Source organism: Cherax quadricarinatus, chromosome 57 (assembly GCF_038502225.1).
Source record: "Cherax quadricarinatus isolate ZL_2023a chromosome 57, ASM3850222v1, whole genome shotgun sequence".
Taxonomy (NCBI): domain Eukaryota; kingdom Metazoa; phylum Arthropoda; class Malacostraca; order Decapoda; family Parastacidae; genus Cherax; species Cherax quadricarinatus.
Genome location: NC_091348.1, coordinates 23442200 through 23455483, shown reverse-complemented (window position 1 = coordinate 23455483; position 13284 = coordinate 23442200). Strand labels below are relative to the sequence as shown.

Sequence of the window (13284 nt, the reverse complement as noted above, 5' to 3'; positions counted from 1 at the left end):
CGTTCATTTTGCAGCTCACGAATCCTTCTCTTCAACGTTTCTATCTCCTCCACACGATATACTCCCCTGTGTTCACCTCTTCCGTAGCAATCCCTCAACCTATCCTCTAGGTACTGAAGGAGCCCATACGATTGTAGCATTATGGGTTTCCCCTCCCTCACATAAAACTGACGTATTTGTCCCTTAGCCACCCCATCCCACCACCCCAGCAAATCCTCTACACCCCGCCTGTCCTCACTGAGCTCTGTCCACAACATCTCAAATCCTCCCTGCCCCTCCTCATCACTCAAGATTCTCGTATTTAGTTTCCAAAAAGCTCTTACAACTCCTGGCCAGCCCATCCCACCCCAGGTCGACCACAACCGCCCTATGATCAGAATATTCCACCTCCACCGTATGCAAGAACTACACTCTTACCTGCTTTGTCTAACAAAAGTGTGCTCCACCACCCAAGCCCCACCCCCAGATACGTCGCATAGACACACATCTCTCAGAAGATCACCTAGGATAGTTGAAAAATGCCCCGCCCCATGCGGCTCAATGTCTGCCCTGCAAATAACACAATTCCAATCCCCTCCCACGATAGCAACAGGTAGTAAAGAACAGAAATAATAAACTAGCTCATCCCTCACGAAATCCGCTTTCAGACGTGCATCACTCCCTGTGGGTGCATACACACACACTAACGCCACTCGCTCACCCATCCATCATCCATCCACTCTTATAATATGCCCTTAACCCCCCTTCACTTCTACTAACCACAAATGGGCTCGCCTCCCAGAGTAGGACTCCCACCCCTCCTTTCAAGCGTCCTGCCTACATTACATAAACCCTACATCCATCCACCTCCAGTACACGCCCCACCTTCATATTGTGCTCTTGCACAAATACGACATCCACTCTATGCCAGCACAAGAAACTTGCACGCTTCACATCCTGACATGAACCATTAATATTAACTGTCATACACCTTAGGCCAGAGGTGGTTTCTTCTCCCTGTGCTTTGACACCTTCTTCAGAACACCATGTCCTTTCGGACCTCCTTTGTGCATGTCTCTACTGGCAGACCTAACCCCTCCCCAGTCCAGCTCCGGGTCCGAAGTCCCCGAGGGACCACCATCTTCTTCCACCACCACTACCTTGCCGGTCCTCTGTGCTGGAGTCAGGATATCATCTGAATCTGATGCCAGAGCCTCACACTTGCGCGTGACTCCCCCTGCTTCCATCTCCACCTCCTGTGATACCTCATGGTGAACCTCCACCTCCACCACATGTCCAACCTTCCCACCATCTGGGCACATTGCCCTGTGAGACACCACCAAGTCAATGGGCTCATTTTGCTGCCCGCAGAGGTCTGCAGCATTCCTCACACCAGCCCTGATCGCCGACTCGCCCTCCCCATCTGACTGGGGAAACAGCGAGTTGAGCACCGTCTCTAGGACCTCATCAATGGCTTCCTCAGCCAAACTATGCCGTCCCCCACCATCAGGCAAAATGGGTCCCACAGGGCCCCCAGCAATAGGGGCCATCAGGTCCGCACCCGCCACTGCCTTTGCAAGCTCCACAGATGACCAGGCCCACGTTCTTCCTGTAGCTCCAGAGCACGCCCAACATGCCCAGATTCCCCTGCGGCAATACATTCTAGACCATGAAGTCGAGTCTGTCGTTCACAATATACAGCAATGTGATCAAAACCACCACAACGCCTGCAGGTCTTGCGTTGCCCAGCATAGGACACCATGAGCTGAGTCCTGAAGGCCTCCAACATATGACGGTATGGGGTGCCATATCATCATTTTTAGTGAGAACGTGCCCTCCGGGAATCTAACATATGCACCTTCTACCCACTTGCCGTGCTGTGCCAGGTGAACAGTCCCGTAGTCCTTGAAAACACTGCGTATGTCCGTTTCATCTGCCTCAAACGGTACATTTCGCACTCTAATCCAAGTATAATGCCTAGAGATATCATGAAAGCGGACACTCACCATAGGATTGACGTCCACTCGCACATCCTGGTATTTCTCTACCAGCCTCTCATAGACGCCGGTGTTCAACAACTTGACAAACACCCTGTATGCGCCATTAAGTGCTACACCATATAATTCTGCATCCTATATACCATACGTATCCTGGATGACTAATGGCAAGAGCACGGGAGCAGCTTGCGGCAAAATCGCCCCGCGAACTAGCTCGATGCCCACAGTATTTACCCTCTTCCTCACACTCTATGCCATATTGGAAAAAACAGGAAGTCTTCCATTCGCCGAGAGAGGGCAGCAGGCGCACGTCTGCTCACATGAACAGATGAGCAGAGAATCAATTTTTTTAATAATCGCACCTCGGATAAAACTCATTGGTTACGATATTACCACTGCGCAAAGCTTGTCTCCCCCGCATTACCAGACTAGAAGAGTCTCCCCCACACTACCAGACTAGAAGAGTCTGCCCCACACTAACAGACTAGAAGAGTCTCCCCCACACTACCAGACTAGGAGAGTCTTTGTGGCGGCCTCCTGCCAAACTAGTGGTTAGATTGTTAACCTGCCGGCCTGCAGTACCACTGGGTACGTCATCAAACCCAGTGTGGGGACTGCTGAGCCGGCCATAGAAGCAGTATTTACCAGACCACCTTATGGTATACATCTACTGGTAGTAAAATGTATTTACCTGACCACCTTACGGTGTATATCTACTGGTCTTAGAAGCAGTATTCACCTGACCACCTTACGGTATACATCTACTGGCCTTGTAGAGAGTATTCACCAAACTACCTCAAGGAGTACATTTGAAAGTGATGTCTACAGACTCACTGCCGACTTCAGTCAACTGCAGGTCTTCTGGCTGCAGTTACTTGTCACTCGGATTCCTGCAGACTTCAGTTACCTGAGGGCTTTGCTTAGTCTGCTGGCTTTAGTTATTGTGGGCCTCAGGACTTGGTTACCTGTGGGCCTCTGGTTCTAGTTTTACTAGCCAGTTTTGCGGACTTCGACTTGCAGGCCTTGGTGAACTTTGCTGGCCTCCTGTTGATCTAAGGGAGTGTAGTGTTTGGCTGTCCTCTGAAGAGAAAGACGCTATGCGGGTGACACAGCCGAGAAAGAGTGTTATAACAGAGATAAGGGTGTCGTGTGGACACAGTAGAGATGGTGTGTGTGATGTAGAGACAAGGGTGTCAAGTGGACACAGTAGAGATGGTGTGTGTGACGCAGAGACAAGGGTGTCATGTGGACACGGTAGAGAAGGAGTGTCGTTTGACAGAGATAAGGGTGTCATGTGACATGGAGAGAAGGAGCGTCATAACACAGACAAGGGTGTCGTGTGACACGGTAGAGAAAGTTATAATATTGAGAAAGGAGTGTAGTATAACTCTGTGTAACTAGTTTCGCCACTCGTGGCGAAACGTTTCCTTTAATAAATGTCCTGAACTGTACATAAGTGTCTTTTTCCACATCTTGTCGGTATCACCATACCATTTCCTGTAAAGGACCTGCCTAGTATGTCAAGATGTTTAGTATGACGTTTTAGTAGTGTCCCCCCTGTGTGTGGTAGGGTCATGAGTTGATTATAACTTATTATTCTATTCTATTTGATTTGCCGGTATGGATCCCAGCCCAGGTATCTTCCAATTTGGTGACCCGGCATTGGCTCCCCGGGTAGGGAAGTGTCATTTAGCTTTTCTTGTACATGCATGGCAGTTCTTCAGCAGGAAGGAGGGGGAACCTCTCCGGCTCTATGGCTAAGTGACACACCAAAAGTTAGTGTGCACTAACAGCTGCTGGTGTGCGGTGCAATGGAGGCCCAAAGCAGGCCCGCACAGCGACTTCAGCGGGGGATTGGGTAACATGCAATGACTGGGAGTAAGGTTTCCAAGTCCCTGACAGCTATGTACACAAGATGTGCTGCCGCATCCTCCCGGGCTTGCCCCACTGGGGTCATTGGGAAGTGTCTACGGCGAAGGGGCAATGTAGCCGGGCAGTCTAACAGGTAGTGCACCAAGGGTTTCGGAACCATTCGGTCACATTGCGTACAGAGCTCCTCTCATGCCCGTTCAACAATCTGCACAGTGGTGGGATACCCTAAGCATAGGCGGTGGGTATGCACCCTCAGTTCTCTGGATTGCATCCGAATACTTGGAGGGGGCGCCCTGTGGGTCGCCCTGACATACCGGTGGAGGCTCTGTGAATCCCCAGGGCCAGGGAGTGGGCGTCTGGCCGCACAGGCAGCCAACAGCGCAATCTGGTTGAGGCTGATGGAAATTGCAGCATGTGGCTGTGCCTCGAGGGTTGCAGTCCTTGCAGCCTCACCTGCAGCATCATTGCCAGGGTTACCCACATGGCTCGAGATCCAGTTGACGGTGACCCTGCGACCCTGGGCCATGAGTGTCTGCAGGTCACACCGGATGGATGTGATTAAGTGTATGTTATCCCTCGGCTCTTTGTGCATAATTGCTTGGATCGTTGCCTTGGAATCAACATGGATGATGGGGAAATGCTGATGGTCTGCAAGAGCATGCTGCAAAGCCTGTTGGATGGCAAAGAGTTCAGCCTGTAGTATGGTGCAATGGTTTGGGAGGCGCCAACCTGCTGTCAGATTGCTGTGGAATATCCCAGCAGCTGTGCGGCCTGCCACTGGATCTCTGGAGCCATCGGTATAATATGGCACACACCCTGGGCCTTCCGCATCCACAATGCTAGCCAAGGCAAGTTGTTGCAGAATGTGCTGTGGGTGTGAAGGCTTACTCAGCCCTGTAACAACTTCAGACAGTATTACTCAGGCTGGCTCCTCCTCAGGAAAATTAATGAATAGAAAAAGAAATAATAATTCACAAAGATAAACACTATTTATTAAATCAAACATAAAACAACAAAACATGAAAGGTATATCCTATTTGAAAGAAAAATGAAAAATGAAATGAATAAAATAACATTTGAACTCAACACTAATATCTACAATGGTGTCTGGTGTTGGTGACACTGTTGTTGAAACCGTAGCCATTGCTGATGATAAGGGGGGGGGGTCGCAGGTGTTGGTGACCATCCACTGGCTAGTTCTTCACAGTATACCAGTGAGTATTCTATCCCGAAGAGAGGAAAGCAGGTTCTTTACCGCTGCAATGCTGTGTAGTAACGTCCTGCAATTTCATACAGGTGCACAGGTACTTCAATACAACCTGGAGAAGTCTCTGGACGTTAGTCCTTCTCCTGTTCTACTTGCTGATTGCCAGGTGACCCTCTCTGACATCCAAGCTGGAAAGATAGACAGGTTACCCACTGCTTAAATAATCACTCTTCATGGTAGTGTACAATATTCAAAAGACGTGGTGATTATTACAACAGTCAACCTAGAGCAAGACTGAAAGGACTAAGTTTATTATTGGTCAAAAGTGAAGCTTTCAACCAATAAATCCACTAGAATACAAGGCAGGCATGTACTTACAGTAGAGTTGGGAGCTGTGAGTCTAGTGATTTACTGTTTAACCAGAGCCCCACACGTCACCTTTCGGGGGGGGGAGAAGAGGGAGGGGAAGGGATAGCGGGAGCTAGACTGACCCTACCTTAACAAGTAGCCGGCAGACAAACTATCAATTTCAGGGAGGGGGAGAAAAGGCGGGAAAAACGGGAGAGTGACTTACCCTACCTTAACTAGTAGCCGGCAGACAAACTATCAATTTCAGGGAGGGGGAGAAAAGGCGGGAAAAACGGGAGATTGACTTACCCTACCTTAACTAGAAGCCGGCAGTGAAACTACTGATACTATATATATTCCTTCTATACCCTCTCTATTGAACTTTTCCCTCACACTCCCCCATGCCAAGACTTATAGTCAAGGAGTATAAGAAGAATAGGCGAGGAAAAAGTTCTAACATGTGGAAGTCGTGTAAGGCAACAGATCTTCTACTGACTGTCACGACTTAACCAGTCAGAGAAATAATTGGATGAACCATTGATATACACAATATGGAACTTAAAAGCCTGGAGTGCCAATGTCCACCTCAAGAGGCGACTGTTGGTTCCCTTAAAAGTTTCTAGGTATATCAAAGGTTTGTGGTCCGTTTCTAAAATGAATTCTTTTCCCAACAAATAAAATTTAAGTTTGGAGATACCCCACACAAGGGCTAAACATTCCTTTTCTATTGTGGAGTATCTTGTTTCTGCGGGAAGGAGTTTCCGGCTTAGGAAGCATACAGGGAAGGGAGTACCATCATGGTATTGTAGTAACACCGCACCTAAGCCAGTATTGGAGGCATCAGTTCTCAAACAAAATGTTTTATTAATATCTGGAATCTTAAGTATAGGGTCTTTCGAAAAGATACTTTTAATCTCATTAAACTTTTCCCGAGCTACGTCGGAAAGTTCAAGAGGTTCCTTCACAGACTTTTTAAGGAAGTCCGATAAGATGCCTGTAAGATCAGCAAGATTCGGGATAAACCGTGCATAAAAATTTACAGAACCAAGAAAGCTACGCATGAGTTTCTTGGTTTTGGGGAATTTAAATTCTAATAAAGCTTTGATCTTACTGGGGAGAGGCTGCAGAGTGTTATTAGAAAGTATCAGTCCAAGATATCTAATCTTGTTATACCCAAGGAAGCATTTCTTCGGCTTGGCAGTGAGGCCATGTGAGCGTAACCTACGCAAAACTGATGTTAATGTTTGGATATGTTCGCCCCACGTAGATGTCATTACGTAAATGTTATCAAAATAAACTGAAACATTTGGCATATTACCCAAGACCTTTCTCATCAGTCTCACGTAGGTAGCACAGGCAGTTACCAAACCGAAGGGCATAGTTCTATACTGCATCAGTCCTTGGTGTGTAGGAAAAGCGGTGTACTGCTTAGAAGAAGGATCTAACATTACTTGATGATATGCCTGCGCAATATCAATCTCTGAAAAGAAGGAAGCGTCATAAAATTTATATAGATCGCTATCTATTAAGGGCATAGGCTCAGCATCCCACCGAGTTATAGCATTAAGGCCTCTGAAGTCAATAGCAAGTCTATATGAATTATCCTCCTTCTTAACCATGACTACTGGTGAGCAATATGCCGATACTGAAGGTTCAATGATCTTTAGTTTTAATAATTTGTCTACCTCTCGGTCAAATGCATCCCTAAGGTGAACTGGAACTGGGTATAATTTCCGTTTGATAGGATTGTCCGTCACTAAGTCAATCTTATGGACTACCGTGGAGGTAACACCTGGAATATCAGTAAAGACGTCTGAAAAGTTACTCACACATTGAAGTAGTTCATGTCTCTTATGGTCATCCAAAGATTCATTAATATTAATGTTGGTTGCATCCGAGTGGTCAAGAGTCACCAAGTCATGTAGTTCTTCATCATAGTCTAAGTTAGAGGTGTCAATTACGCCCACTTTACATTCTTCAGTTGTCTTATCAAGTTCGTGTGGATAAACTAAGTCAAAGTTGTTAAGGCAGTTAACCGAATTTCTTCGGTAATATTTCTTAAGGATGTTGATATGATAAAGCTTAGGTTTCCCCTTGACTTCTATGAGGTAGTCAACTTTCCCACAAATTTTTAATACTTTATATGGACCTTTCCATGCTACTAATAATTTATTTGACTTGATAGGCAAAAGTACAAGAACTTCATCCCCTACGTTAAAATTTCTCCTCTGACTTTTGGAGTCAAAATAGGTTTTGTACTGGTCCATTGACAAGCTTAGGTTTTTCGAAACTATGTCAGAGGTCTCCTCAAGTTTGGATCTAAGGTCAAGGAGAAACTGGTAAGAAGACTGAACCTCAGCATTTACCTCCTCATTAGTCCATAAGTCATGAAGGATGGACAGTGGACCTCTGGCCTGTCTACCATAGAGAAGTTCAAAAGGTGAAAACCCCAAAGAGTCACTGGGAACTTCCCTCATGGCAAACAAAGCACAGGGTAGGTAACGATGCCACTCCTTAGGTTTAAGGGAGCAAAGTTTCCTTAAAATGGACTTGAGAATCGAATGCTGGCGCTCAATCCTCCCATTACAGCTGGGATGATAGGGTGTGGTGAAGAGAGGCTTCACTCCCAGAAGTTGGTATAGATGTTGCATTAAGTCAGATGTGAATTGTGTCCCACGGTCAGACAAAATTTCTCTAGGGATGCCCACTCTGGAGAAGATGGACAAAAGGGCTTCAGCCACCTCTGTAGTAGTTATGGTCTTTAAGGGTATGGCTTCAGGGAAACTCGAAGCATAATCAACCAATGTTAATATATATCTATGTCCCCCAGATGAAAGTGGAGATAAAGGACCAACGATGTCAATAGCTACTCTTTCAAACGGTACCGTAAAGATAGGCATTTTGACCATAGGTACTCGCCTGGTACCTCGGGAGGATGACAGTTGGCAAACTTTACACGATCTACAATAGTTTGTGACATCTGAGAACATTTTAGGCCAAAAATAGGTTTCCCTAATTTTATTTAAAGTTTTACGATGCGAGAAATGTCCGGCCACTGGCAGGTCATGAGCCATTTTAAGAACAGTCTCTCTGCAATGACTTGGAACAACTATGATGGAATAGTCTGTCTCATCTGAATTTAATTTGAATACTGACTTGTACAAGATACCTTTTATATATTCAAATTTATATGAAAAGTTTTTCCTTTGGATCACTTGATTTTGTTTAGCGGCATTATGGCAATTCTGAAGAGAAGGGCAATTACGTTGTAAATTGACAAAGGAGTCCTTCGATATGTCTAAAGGCTTAAAGTCAGGGAAAATCAAAGGATGGACAGTATGAGAAGCCTGGGCTTTGGTCTGAGCCCTAGTCAAGACATTTATGGTATCGGAGGTGATATCTTCACTTTCATCTAACAAGTGAACCGGTGATCCTTCTTCCTCGCTTTCGAGAGAAGCATCACTAGTTTTTAATCCCACATGAATCTCGCGAGACATTGTCTCATCTGAACTTTCGAGGGGCTTCTCTGACTCTACAGGAAGAGGATCTGAAACACCTATGTCCATCTTTGGTGATGAGAGGTCAACCTCAGAAGGAAGAATGGCACCTTTTACATTACCTATTAGTACGGAGCAAGAAGTGATGGGAGCTAGTACGGCTTCAGACCAACCTGTGAACCATTTAGACCTAATGTAACAACGGATGGTAGGAAAAGTGTCCGTACGGCCCAAGTAGTCTGAAAGTATAGCAGAGGAATGAGTTTCTTTAAGGTTAGGGAACAGCTTATCAGAAATGACTATACATGTGCATCCAGTGTCTCGTAAAATGGTAGATACATTAAGTCCATTAACTGTTCCTGAACAGAAGGGTGCTTGGTCATTACAGTCTTTAAAACATCTTCCAACTTTTTGGACCTTCTTAGAAGGACAATCTGGACGTTTATGTCCCTTAACACCACACAAATGACAAACAGGAATAAAAGAAGTCATTTGCTTTCCACTAGAGGCTTTGATTTTTTAAGGTCTGATGAACCATTGCCCTTAGGGTTCGATCCCTTTAGGTCTTTATAGGAATTGTGAGCCTCAGCATACAGGTCAGCAGCCTCAGCAACTTCCTCAGCTTTAATCAGGTTACGTTCTCTAATGAATGTTCGTATCTGGTGGGGAAGAGCTGTCAGGAACTGGTCAGCAACCATGAAGTCTCGAAGAGATTCATAACTGTGATCAATTCCTGAACTCTCTATCCAAAAGTCGAACAAACGAAAGAGTGTTACCTGTAACTGCTGAAAGTTCTGGCCAGGCTGTAAGGTGGCATACCTGAAATCTTTCCTGTAAGAATTAGTGGTTTTTTGATATGCTTTAAGGATTGCCTTCTTTAGTAGGTTATAATTACATATGATATCCTGCGACAAAGTTGCATAGATATTCAAGGCTGTACCAGAAAATAACATTCCTAACCTGGTAGCCCAGGTGTCAGCAGGCCATTCACAGAGGGTAGCGATATTTTCAAACCTGATAATGTATGAAGTTATGTCTTCCCCCTCTGTGAAGGGAGGTAAATTAGGTGTTGGAATATGTGCACTGACTGCACGTTGTTCCATTACTCCTTCCTCTAATTGTTGTTGTGTAAGAGTTAACTTTTTATTCTCCAATTCAAGGCGAGATTTTTCGAGCTCACGATCCTTTTCTCTCTCTATTAACTCATGTTCTCTAGCTTTTGCGTCACGTTCTCTAGCTCTTTCCTCAACTTCTCTATCCTTTGCTCTTTCCTCAAGTTCTCTTAATTTAACCTGTTCCTCACGTATCTTAGCTTGTTCCTCACATATCTTAGCTTGTTCCTCACGTTCCTTAGCTCTTTCCTCACGATCAAGTCTATCACGCTCTTTTTGGTCTTCTCGCTCTCTTTCTAACTGTCTTTCTTGGATTTCTCTCTCAATTCTCTCTCTCTCCTTTTTCTCTTCTCTTTCGATTCTCTCTCTCTCCTTATTCTCTTCTCTTTCTATTCTCTCTCTCTCCTTTTCTTCTTCTCTTTCCCTTTCTAACTGTCTTTCTTCTCTCTCAATTCTCTCTCTTTCAAGTCTTTCCTGGATCTTAGCACTAATGAAAGATTCTAAATTTTTCCCTGTTATTCCTAACTTACTTACTTACCAGAGGGCTCGATCCCTGCTTCAATTAAACAATATGTATTAACGAAAACGAAGGGTTCTATGCCGGCTCTGAGCAAACAGTAAGTAGAATGGGGTCCCTTGACCATCCAATCTTCTCACCAACAAATCAAGAGTGTCCTATGACAGTTCCCTTGATACAATAAAGAGCTCAATGAAACAAGTTGTCACTGGAAAATCTCGGGTCCCTAGAGTCTAATCCTCCAAAGTGTTTCAAGCTCCAAAAAGGTGGCAGAATTAAATATTATCTCCTGCCTGACTTGACTTACAATAAATTGAGACTATAACAATCACCAAATCTTTTAAATACCTGTACTGTAGTCCTACCATAGAGAATGATTACTCATGGCTGGTGGTAACCGTCTGTGGTATGCGGCGTTGAAGTTCCAATGGTAGATTCGAGATGCAGTTGAATCTTGATTCAGTAGAGTTGATCCTGGCAAGGTCGCCACTTGTGAAGGCTTACTCAGCCCTGTAACAACTTCAGACAGTATTACTCAGGCTGGCTCCTCCTCAGGAAAATTAATGAATAGAAAAAGAAATAATAATTCACAAAGATAAACACTATTTATTAAATCAAACATAAAACAACAAAACATGAAAGGTATATCCTATTTGAAAGAAAAATGAAAAATGAAATGAATAAAATAACATTTGAACTCAACACTAATATCTACAATGGTGTCTGGTGTTGGTGACACTGTTGTTGAAACCGTAGCCATTGCTGATGATAAGGGGGGGGGTCGCAGGTGTTGGTGACCATTCACTGGCTAGTTCTTCACAGTATACCAGTGAGTATTCTATCCCGAAGAGAGGAAAGCAGGTTCTTTACCGCTGCAATGCTGTGGAGTTACGTCCTGCAATTTCATACAGGTGCACAGGTACTTCAATACAACCTGGAGAAGTCTCTGGACGTTAGTCCTTCTCCTGTTCTACTCGCTGATTGCCAGGTGACCCTCTCTGACATCCAAGCTGGAAAGATAGACAGGTTACCCACTGCTTAAATAATCACTCTTCATGGTAGTGTACAATATTCAAAAGACGTGGTGATTATTACAACAGTCAACCTAGAGCAAGACTGAAAGGACTAAGTTTATTATTGGTCAAAAGTGAAGCTTTCAACCAATAAATCCACTAGAATACAAGGCAGGCATGTACTTACAGTAGAGTTGGGAGCTGTGAGTCTAGTGATTTACTGTTTAACCAGAGCCCCACACGTCACCTTTCGGGGGGGGGGGGAGAAGAGGGAGGGGAAGGGATAGCGGGAGCTAGACTGACCCTACCTTAACAAGTAGCTGGCAGACAAACTATCAATTTCAGGGAGGGGGAGAAAAGGCGGGAAAAACGGGAGAGTGACTTACCCTACCTTAACTAGTAGCCGGCAGACAAACTATCAATTTCAGGGAGGGGGAGAAAAGGCGGGAAAAACGGGAGATTGACTTACCCTACCTTAACTAGAAGCCGGCAGTGAAACTACTGATACTATATATATTCCTTCTATACCCTCTCTATTGAACTTTTCCCTCACAGTGAGCAATGCCTCTTACTGCCTGGTAGGGTTGTCCAGCGCACTGCCAACAACTTTGGTGCCCAAGGGGGCGGCACCGTGTAGTTCGCTGCCAGTCTGTCACAACCTTCCGCCTGGAGCAATGTCATGGGCAGGAGCTTCCATGTGGCATCTGCAATCGACCACATCCATTGGCGGCCTGGGTGCATCGGAATGACCTGTCCTTGGTGGACCCGTAAATTCCTCATTAGTTTGTCTGTCCCTAGGCGTCGGAGGTACTTTGCGATCCTCTTGGCAGCTACAAGTTGGATCCTGTCATCCAGGGGCTGCAGCTGCACCTCAAAGTTTATAGCCACTGCATTGGCCCACCTAGGATCTGGATCACACAGAGGGACTTGATGTTTATGGGTCTGGTGTGAACCAGAGCAAGTGCTCCATTGTCAATGAGCGAGCGTATTGCCTGGATGTAGAATAACCTTATGACCTCGAGGCTGGCCCCAACCCTAGGGTTGGCCATGGCACTCAGTGCCCTGACCCTCTGCAGGGCTCTCTCTTTGATGTGGTGCACATGTTTCTGGAAGGTGAGACGCCTGTCAATGTAGATGCCAAGGTACCTATAACTGTGAACCCAGTCTAGGTCGATGCCTAGGACCTGCAGCCTCTGTCTGGGTTCCCTTGTGCAAAGGATCATGGCTTTGGATTTCCCTGCAGATACCTTGAGCCCCAAGTGACGGCAAGTGGAAGCCAGCAGATCGAGGTCCTCGGGGGCACACTGCAAAAGCCGGTGCTTCCTCGGTACAACAAGCACCAGGTCATCAGCATAGCTGAGTAGGAAGGTGCCGGTGGAGAAAGGCAGGCACACCAGCTGCTGTATCAGTACATTGAACAGAGCAGAACTAAGCGCTCTGCCCTGTGGAGTGCCCTTGTCCAGGGTCTTGAGAGAAGAGGCATGCCCCTGGAAGCATACCCAGGCCTGCCTCTCCTAGAGATAGGAACAAAGCCATGCAAGTAGCCTGCCCTTAACCCCCCTGCGGGCTAAGAGTGAGAGGATGGCAGGTGCACTGGCTAGCTCAAAAGCTTTCTCTAGGTCAAGAAAGACAACAGTTTGGGCTTGGGTGTCCGACCCAATGCCGGCCAGTAGAGTGGTAAGACTTTCGAAAGTGCCCACTCCTCTGGTGAAGCCATAGAGGTGTTTATGAGGAGGGCCAAG

General features: G+C 45.9%; 1 pseudogene; it reads right to left on the bottom strand.

The window, feature by feature from the left end:
• Positions 1-2261: 2261 nt before the first annotated feature.
• On the bottom strand, positions 2262-2383 carry LOC138854402 (U4 spliceosomal RNA; annotated as a pseudogene).
• Between the last annotated feature and the right edge of the window lie 10901 nt (positions 2384-13284).